At 36.2% G+C, this 10520-nt stretch overlaps 1 non-coding gene across 1 annotated transcript; it reads left to right on the top strand.

Annotated features, from left to right (window-relative positions):
* The first annotated feature begins 9069 nt into the window (after positions 1–9069).
* LOC112798726 (small nucleolar RNA R71) lies at positions 9070–9177 on the top strand. The gene has a single exon (XR_003200324.1). It is a non-coding gene; the product is annotated as a small nucleolar RNA R71 (small nucleolar RNA).
* Positions 9178–10520: the final 1343 nt, after the last annotated feature.

The raw sequence follows: 10520 nt of genomic DNA, 5'->3' as shown, positions 1-10520 counted from the left end.
TTTTTATTGATATCCATTTTACAGTAACATCGCATATGAATAAAAATCACATATTAAAGTATACCTACCTGAAAAGTATAATTTGAAGAAATTCGTCTCATGACTAATGATGCTCCAAATTGTCTTAAGCACTAAATTATAAATTCTAAAATATCTTGTATTGTATGTGTTTAGGCATTCATATTTGGCAAATAACTCCTCTAGTTAATATATGAATATAGCAATTTTTAAATTAATTAACATTGGTTAACTTTTTTTCTTAGTATTAAAATTACTTTTTTAACCTTTACCTTTTAGAGGGTTTAGAACTTAGGATTTATAATTATGATTTAAGGTTTAGACCATGTGATTGATGGTAGTAATGGTAACAGAGATCGAAAAATAGTGGGCAATAAGAAATGATGACAATATGATGATAGTGTCGAGTGTAATATTGAGAGATAGTATTATGGTAATAATGGTCGAAAAATTGTCAATGATGAGAGATGGCGTTAAGTAAAAAAAAAAAATTCTAAATATAAAAATAAAACGAAAATATTAAAAAATATTTAAAATTGACTACTAAAAATTAGTATTCTAATTGGACTCTAGCTTCATTTATAATTATTTCTCTAATTGACTCTAACCTCACTTAAATATAAGTGAAATGAGAGGGGAAATAAGATTTGGGCAAGTGATATGTGAAAAGTAGGTCTACCCTACATGGATTGAAGGGAATCTTATCGTATCATGAGATACAAAGTCGGTGTGTGCTAAATGACAACCTAAATGACTTTTGCTCGGTGGACATAAACATTGGACAAAACAAAAAGATTATTTCCTTGAGCAACAAGACACTATAACACCCAATCATAATCATAATGTTATATGCAACTAGGAGTAGAAATAGAATCGAGCTTTAGTTTTGATGTGTTTGATTTATATTGTAAGTAGATAGTTTAAATTTAAGTTTATTATGTTTCGTAAGCTTTTTTTAGGTTTGAGCCTGGCTTATTTAAAGTTTCACAAGCACACGAATTTCTTTGAAAAGTTTATTTCGTGAAGTAAAATTCAAAATAATAAACTTAAACAATTTAAATGGACATTCTAAAATTTATAATTTATAATTTATAAAATATAATTTATTTATATAACAATCATTGGTCATATATTATAATCATATTTATAATTTATCAACTTTTTTTTTTGAATAAAAATTATAATCTTAACAATTTTTTACTATTGATTCATTTTAGTTCAGTTTTTTTTTAGTATATATTAATAGGTGAAAGTTTTAACTAAAAATAATTTATTTTTACAAAAAATATTTTAGCGAATCAATCCAATAAATTTCATAAATTTTTTTAAATTTATGATCTGACATTTTCTAACTAATAAACTTTATAGAAAGTTAAAACTTACCTATTTAATAAAACAAGTCGAATTAAATCAAATCTAAAACAAGCCAAACCACAAATTCCTAATTCCTGTCGATAGCTCGGCCCACTTACACCCTATATGCAACCCATGTGTAACTAACAAGCTATGTTGTTGTTGCACCAAAACAATACGAGTGGCTCTTATATTAGGAAGCTTTTTCCGTTGCTAATTAATAATTATATCCATCAGAGGGCTTAGGACTTTGAATCTAATTGGTCAAAAGGAAACAGATAAATCATAAATGGATTTGTGCCAATGTACAATCAATGCTTTCTTGTGATAATTATTTCGAGGAAATCATGAAATCAAAGGTGAAAAACGCATTATGATACAACTTTTATATCCTTTAATCCAAATTGCATATTAAATTGAAAGTAACCCAACTAGGGTTACTGGGTTATGTGTCTGGCGTATATATTAAATATTTAAATTTTTGTTAAGGTTCAAACTAGCTAGAGATACATCCAAAATTGTTATACATATAAGTTTTTCATACTTATATTTTGTAATTGAATGATTTCAACTTCAAACAATAAAATAAAATATTAGTCTTCAGAAATGACGATATATTGTTCGAGTTAACCCACCAAAAATACCTTTTGAAAATTTGATTATAGTATATAGTTCATACTAGGTGAAAATTAAATTCATGCCAAAAGATAAATGACAAAGCAAATTGCTTTCTCTCTCAAGGATCACTGTGCCCACTATATGAAAAATTGAAGAATAACCTACATGCGTGTATAGCATTTCTGGTATTATATATATGGGTCTCGTTAGAGAATTAACTGGGTATCTATACAATGGTTATAATGGGCTGTTTGTTAGGCCCAATATAAATTAAAAATGAGAATTAACTTCTTTTTGCTCTAATTAACCTAAATGCCTGTTTAGTTTTGTTTTAACCCCTATTTTCAATTTTTTTCTAATCCCTTTATTTTGAACGGAAAGCCACGCTACCACCCAAAACCCCTATTGTCGCAGCTGAACATCCCGTCCGCAGGAGCTGCCGCGTGACCTGCGAACTGCGTCCCTGCCGCACAGGACTTCAGGAGTCTGGTGCACGGAATTGTGATCACACTTTTCACAACTCTGGTACAATTAACCAGCAAGTGCACTGGGTCGTCCAAGTAATAAAACCTTATGCGAGTAAGGGTCGATCCCACGGAGATTGTCGGCTTGAAGCAAGCTATGGTCATCCTGTAAATCTTAGTCAGGCGGATTCAATTGATTATGAGTTTTGATAATTGGAAGATAAATAGAACGTAAATTAAAATAAAGATACTCATATAATTCATTGGTGGGAATTTCAGATAAGCGTTTGGAGATGTTTTGTTGCTTCTGAACTTCTGCTTTCCTATTGTCTTCGTCCAATCATGCGTGCTCCCTTCCATGGCAAGCTGTATGTTGGTGGATCACAGTTGTCAATGGCTACCATCTGTCCTCTTAGTGAAAATGGTCCAGCTACGGTTTCTGTACGGCTAATCAACTGTTGGATCTCTCGTCTCAGATGAAAAATACCAAGCATAGCTACCGCACGGCTAATCATCTGTCGGTTCTCACTTGTGTTGGAATAGGATCTCTCTATCCTTTTGCACACTGTCACTGCGCCCAACATTCGTGAGTTTGAAGCTCGTCACAGTCATCCTTTCACAGATCCTACTCGGAATACCACAGACAAGGTTTAGACTTTTCGGATCTCAGGAATGCTGCCAATTGGTTCTAGCCTATACCACGAAGGTTCTAACCTCACGGACTCGGTCCGTGGATTAGAGACCCAAGAGACTATACTCCGGCTGTCGTCTAATGACTACGTTGAACATCATGTAGACCGCTTGTGGTTGTCAGGCACACGGATCTTGGCTAAGCGAGTAACAAAGATAGTGGGTGATTGTCACGGATCACCCCTTCATTCTGACTTAACTGAATTAAGTACGAGAGTATATCTTGGAAAATAAGTAAGCGTGAATTGAAAGAGAAACAATAGTACTTGCATTAATTCATGAAAAATAGTAGAGCTCCGCACCTTAATCTATGAGGTGTAGAAACTCCATCGTTGGAAAATACATAAGAGAAAAAGGTCTAGGCATGGCCGAATGGCCAGCCTCACAAATGTGAAAATTCGCACAAAAGTGATCCCAAGATCAAAAGATGATCCCCAGATGTAAAAACAATAGTAAAAAGTGCCATTTATACTAAACTAGTTACTAGGGATTACAGAAAATAAGTAACTAAGTGCAGATAGTACAGAAATCCACTTCCGAGACCCACTTGGTATGTGCTTGGGCTGAGCGTTGAGATTTACACATGAATAGGCCTTTTATGGAGTTAAACACCAGCTTGGATGCCAGTTTGGGCATTTAACTCCAGCTCTGGTGTTAGTTCCGGCGTTTTACGCCAGAAAAAGGGTCTCTGGTGGGCATTTGAACGTCAGTTTGGGCCATCAAAGCTCGAGCAAAGTATGAACTATTATACATTGCTGGAAAGCCCAAGATGTTTACTTTCCAACGCAATTAAGAGCGCACCAATTGGGTTTCTATAGCTTCAGAAAATCCACTTCGAGTGCAGGAGGGTCAGAATCCAACAGCATCTGCAGTCCTTTCTTAGCCTCTGAATCAGACTTTTGCTCAGGTCCCTTAATTTCTGCCAAAAAATACTTGAAATTACAGAACAACACACAAACTCATAGTAAAGTCCAGAAATGTGATTTTTTTATAAAAACTAATAAAAATATAATAAACAGTAACTAAAACATACTAAAAACTATGTAAAAACAATGCCAAAAAGCGTATAAATTATCCGCTCATCACAACACCAAACTTAAATTGTTGCTTGTCCCCAAGCAACCAAAAACAAAATAGGATAAAAAGAAGAGAATATACAATAAATTTCAAAATATCAATGAAGCTTAGTTCTAATTAGATGAGCGGGACTAGTAGCTTTTTGCTTCTAAACAGTTTTGGCATCTCACTTTATCCTTTGAAGTTTAGAATGATTGGCATCCATAGGAACTCAGAATTCAGATAGTGTTATTGATTCTCCTATTTTAGTATGTTGATTCTTGAACACAGCTACTTATGAGTTTTGGCCGTGACCCTAAGCATCTTGTTTCCAGTATTACCACTGGATACATAAATGCCACAGACATATAATTGGGTGAACCTTTTCAGATTGTGACTCAGCTTTGCTAGAGTCCACAGTTAAAGGTGCCCAAAGTTCTTAAGCACACTCTTTTTGCTTTGGATCACGACTTTAACCACTCAGTTTCAAGCTTTTCACTTGGACCTTCATGACACAAGCACATGGTTAGGGACAGCTTGAATTAGCTGCTTAGGCTAGGATTTTATTCCTTTCGGCCCTCCTATCCATTAATGCTCAAAGCCTTAGATCCTTTTTACCCTTGCCTTTTAGTTTAAAGGGTTACTGGCTTTTTCTGCTTGCTTTTTGTTTTTCTTTTTTTTTGCCTTTTTTTTCGCAAGCTTTGTGTTTTTCACTGCTTTTTCTTGCTTCAAGAATCAATTTTATGATTTTTCAGATTATCAATAACATTTTTCTTTTTTCATTATTCTTTCAAGATCCAACAATTTTAACATTCATAAACTTCACTATAAAAAATATGCACTGTTCAAGCATTCATTCAGAAAACAAAAAGTATGACCACATCAAAATAATTGAACTATTTTCAAGATAAATTTCAAAATTCCTGTACTTCTTGTTCTTTTGCAAATAGAAACATTTTTCATTTAAGAAAGGTGAAAGATTCATGGAACATTCATAGCTTTAAGACATAGACTCTAAACACTAATGATCATGTAATAAAGACAAAAACACAGACAAAAGATAAAGCATAGAAACGAAAATAGAAAAATAAGATCAAGGAAATTAAAGAATGGGTCCACCTTAGTGACGGCGGCTAGTTCTTCCTCTTGAAGATCCTATGGAGTGCTTTAGCTCCTCAATATCTCTTCCTTGCCTTTGTTGCTCCTCCCTCATGACTCTTTGGTCCTCTCTAATTTCATGGAGGATAATGGAGTGCTCTTGGTGCTCCATCCTTAGTTGCTCCATGTTGGAACTCAAATCTCCTAAAGAGGTGTTGAGTTGCTCCCAATAATTGTGTGGAGAAAAATACATGCATTGAGGCATCTCAGGGATTTCTTGATGAGGGACTTCCTCATGCTCTTGTTGAGGTCCATGAATGAGCTCTCTTGTTTGCTCCATCCTCTTTTTAGTTATGGGCTTGTTTGCTTCAATGAGGATGTCTTCCTCTATGACAATTCCAGCTAAATTGCATAGGTGATAGATGAGATGAGGGAAGGCTAACCTTGCCAAAGTGGAGGGCTTGTCAGCCACCTTGTATAGTTCTAGAGGTATAATCTCATAAACTTCCACTTTCTCTCCAATCATGATACTATGGATCATGATAGCCCTATCCACAGTTACTTCAAACCAGTTGCTAGTAGGAATAATAGAGCGTTGGATGAACTCCAACCATCCTCTAGCCACGGGTTTGAGGTCAGGCCTTCTCAGTTGAATCGGCTTGCCTTTGGAGTCTCTCTTCCATTGGGCTCCTTTCACACAGATGTCCATGAGGACTTGGTCCAACCTTTGATCAAAGTTAACTCTTCTAGTGAAAGGATGAGGATCTCCTCTCATTATTGGCAAGTTGAATGCCAACCTCACAGTTTTCGGACTGAAATTCAAGTATTTCCCCTAAACCATTGTGAGCCGATTCTTTGGGTTCGGGTTCACACTTTAATTATGGTTCTTAGTGATCCATGCATTAGCATAGAACTCTTGAACAATTAAGATTCCGACTTGTTGGATGGGGTTGGTGAGAGCTTCCCAACAACTTCTCTGAACCTCACGTCAGATCTTTGGGTATTCACTCTTTTTGAGCATGAAGGGGACCTCGGGGATCACCCTTTTCTTGGCCACAACTTCATAGAAGTGGTCTTGATGGACCTTTGAGATGAATCTTTCCATCTTCCATGACTCAAAGGTGGAAGCAACTGCCTTCCCTTTCCTCTTTCTAGAGGTTTCTCTGGCCTTAAGTGTCATTAATGGTTATGGAAAAATAAAAAGCAGAGCTTTTTACCACAATAAAACTTAAAAGGTTTGCTCGTCCTCGAGTAAAAGAAGAAGGAAAGTAAGAGAAGAAGAAGAAATGGAAGAGATGGAGGTGTGTGAATGGTTCGGCCAAGGGGGTTAGGAAGTGTTTATGATGTGTGAAATTAAAGGTGGTAAGGAGAGGTATTTATAGGGTAAGAGAGAGAGGGGATTCGTGTGAGAATGGGTGGGTTTGGGAGGGAAGTGTTTTAAATTTGAATGGTGAGGTAGGTGGGGTTTTATGATGGGTTTTTGGGAAATAGTGGATGGATGTGAGTGGTGAAGAGATTATGGGAAAGAGGGTAGGATTTGATAGGTGAATGGTGTTTGGAGAAGAGTGTTATGGAAATGTGTGAAGAGGAGAGAGAGAGTGAGCTGGGGTAGGTGGGGATCCTGTGGGGTCCACAGATCCTGATGTGTCAAGGATTTCTCATCCCTGCACCTTTCTGGCGTTTAAACGCCATCTGTGTGCCAATTCTGGCGTTTAACATCCAGAATGCTGCCAGACTGGGTGTTAAATGCCCATTCTGCTATCCTTACTGGTGTTTAAACGCCAGCCAGACACCAGACACCCTTTTCTGGCGTTAAACGCCAGTCTGTTTGCCAATTCTGGCGTTTAATGCCCAGAATGCTGCCAGACTGGGCATTAAACACCCATTCTGCTATCCTTACTGGCGTTTAAACGCCAATGAGCCTGTCCTCCAGGGTGTGCTATTTTTGACGCTGTTTTTTATTCCGCTTTAATTCTGCAGCTGTTTTTGTGACTTCACATGATCATCAACCTAAAGAAAACATAAACTAATAATAGAAAATGAAATAAAAAAGTAATTAACATAGATAAAATTGGGTTGCCTCCCAATAAGAGCTTCTTTAATGTCAATAGCTTGACAATAAGCTCTTACAGAGCTTTACAGATACTCAGAGCATGATTGGGGCCTCCCAACACCAAACTTAGAGTTTGAATGTGGGGGCTCTGCTTGACTCTGTATGGAGAGAATTAGATGAAGATTTTCATGCTTTTTCTCCATGTTTACAGAAGAAAATTCTTGAGCCTTAAACACAAGGTAGTCCTCATTCAATTGAAGGACTAACTCTCCTCTGTCCACATCAATCACAGCCCTTGCTGTGGCTAGGAAGGGTCTTCCAAGGATGATGGATTCATCCTCATTCTTCCCAGTGTCTAGGATTATAAAGTCAGCAGGGATGTAAAGACCTTCAACTTTTACCAAGACATCCTCTACAAGTCCATAAGCTTGTTTCATTGATTTGTCTGCCATCTCTAGTGAGATTCTTGCAGCTTGTACCTCAAAGATCCCTAGTTTCTCCATTATAGAGAGTGGCATGAGGTTTATACCTGACCCCAGGTCACACAGAGCCTTCTCAAAGGTCATAGTGCCTATGGTACAAGGTATTAAGAACCTTCTGGGATCCAGTTTCTTTTGAGGTAATGTCTGCTGAACCCAGGTATTCAGTTCATTGATGAGCAATAGAGGTTCATCCTCCCTCATTACTAAATAACTTGGCATTTAGCTTCATGATTGCTCCTAGGTATCGAGCAACTTGCTCTTCAACAACATCTTCATCTTCTTCAGAGGAAGAATACTCATTAGAGCTCATGAATGGTAATAGGAAGTTCAGTAGAATCTCTATGGTCTCTATATGAGCCTTAGATTCCTTTGGTTCCTCATTAGGGATTTCCTTATTGGCTATTGGGCGTCCATTGAGGTCTTCCTCACTGGAAATCACTGCCTTTTTACTCTCTCCAGGGTCGGCCATTTTGGTTATATTGATGGCCTTGCACTCTCTCTTTGAATTATCTTTTGTATTGCTTGGGAGAATACTAGGAGGAGTTTCAGTAACTCTTTTACTCAGCTGACCCACTTGTGCCTCCAAATTTCTGATGGAGGACCTTGTTTCAGTCATAAAACTAAGAGTGGCCTTAGATAGATCAGAGACTATGTTTGCTAAGCCAGAGGGGCTCTGCTCATAATTCTCTGTCTGTTGTTGAGAAGATGAGGGAAAAGGCTTGCTATTGCGAAACCTATTTCTCCCACCATTATTATTATTGAAGCCTTGTTGAGGCTTCTGTTGATCCTTCCATGAGAAATTTGGATGATTTCTCCATGAAGGATTATAGGTGTTTCCATAGGATTCTCCCATGTAATTCACCTCTTCCATTGCAAGATTCTTAATGTCATAAGCTTCTCCTTCAGAGGAAGCTTCTTTAGTACTGTCGGATGCAGCTTGTAATCCAGTCAGATTATGAGAAATCATATTGACTTGCTGAGTCAATATTTTGTTCTGAGCCAATATGGCATTTAGAGTATCAACCTCAAGAACTCCTTTCTTCTGAGTCATCCCATTACTCACAGGATTTCTTTCATAAGTGTACATGAACTGGTTATTTGCAACCACTTTAATGAGTTCTTGAGCTTCTGCAGGAGTTTTCTTCAGATGAAGAGATCCACCAGAAGAGTAGTCCAATGACATCTTAGACAATTCAGACAGACCATCATAGAATATATCCAAGATGCTCCATTCTAAAAGCATGTTAGAAGGACACCTTTTGATCAATTGCTTGTATCTTTCCCAAGCTTCATAGAGGGATTCACCTTTTTTTTGTCTGAAGGTTTGGACGTCTACTCTAAGCTTGCTCAGCTTTTGAGGTGGAAAAAACTTGGCCAAGAAAGCATTGACCAACTTGTCCCAAGAGTTCAGGCTTTCTCTAGGTTATGAGTCCAACCATATCCTAGCTCTGTCTCTTACAGCAAAAGGGAAAAGCATAAGTCTGTAAACCTCAGGATCAACCCCATTGGTTTTAACAGTATCACATATCTGCAAGAATTCAGCTAAGAACTGATGAGGATCTTCCGATGGAACTCCATGAAACTTGTAATTATGCTGCATTAGAGAAACTAATTGAGGCTTAAACTCAAAGTTGTTTGCTCCAATGGCAGGAATTGAGATGCTTCTTCCATAGAAGTTGGAAGTTAGTGTAGTATAGTCACCAAGCATCTTCCTTGCTTCTCTAGCATTGTTGTTGGATTCGGCTGCCATGTCTGCTTCTTTTTCAAGATTTTCTCTAAGGTGCTCTCTGGAGTGTTGTGCTTTAGCTTATCTTAGCTTCCTCTTCAGAGTCCTTTCAGGTTCAGGATCATCTTCAACAAGAATGTCTTTATCCTTGTTCCTACTTATATGAAAAAGAAGAGAACAAAGAGGGTAGGGTCTAGAATCCTCTATGTCATAGTATAGAGATTTCTTTATGTGAGTATAAGAATAAAAGAAGAGAAGAATCAAAAGAGAGAGGAGATTAGTAATTTCGAACAGAGAGAAGAGAGAGGGGTTCGAATTATGAGTAGAAGAGAAGTGTTAGCAAATAAATAGAAAGAGATGAGAGAGAGAGAGAGTATTCGAATTTTAAAAGAGGAAAAGAGAAATATTTTTATTTTTATTTAATTAATTAAGTTGGTTTCGAAAATATTAAAAGAAATAAAATAAAATTAGAATTTAAAACAATTAGTCAATTAAAAAGAATTTTGAAAAAGTGATGCGTGATTTTCGAAAATTAGAAGTGAAAGAAATAGTTAGGTGGTTTTGAAAAAGATAAGAAATAGTAAGCTCCTTTAAAATTAAAACAAACAAGTCAAGTAGTTAGTTGGAAAGGATTTGAAAATAATTTTGAAAAGATAAAAAGTTAGAAAAAAATTTTGAAATTAAAATTTTAAAAAGATATGATTGAGATTTATTTTGAAAAAGAATTGAAAAAGAATTTAAAAAGATTTGAAATTTTTTAAAATTAAAGTTAATTACTTGACTAACAAGAAACTAAAAGATATGATTCTAGAATTTAAAGATTGAACCTTTCTTAATAAGAAAGTAACAAACTTGAAATTTTTGAATCAAAACATTAATTGTTAGCAAGGATTTTCGAAAATATGAAATTAAATTAAGAAAAAGGATTTTTGAAAAATTAGTTTTAAAATTTTCGAAAACAT

This window comes from Arachis hypogaea, chromosome 4, assembly GCF_003086295.3.
Source record: "Arachis hypogaea cultivar Tifrunner chromosome 4, arahy.Tifrunner.gnm2.J5K5, whole genome shotgun sequence".
Classification (NCBI taxonomy): domain Eukaryota; kingdom Viridiplantae; phylum Streptophyta; class Magnoliopsida; order Fabales; family Fabaceae; genus Arachis; species Arachis hypogaea.
Note: the sequence above shows the minus strand (reverse complement) of the source record. Positions and strands in the feature narration are given on the sequence as shown.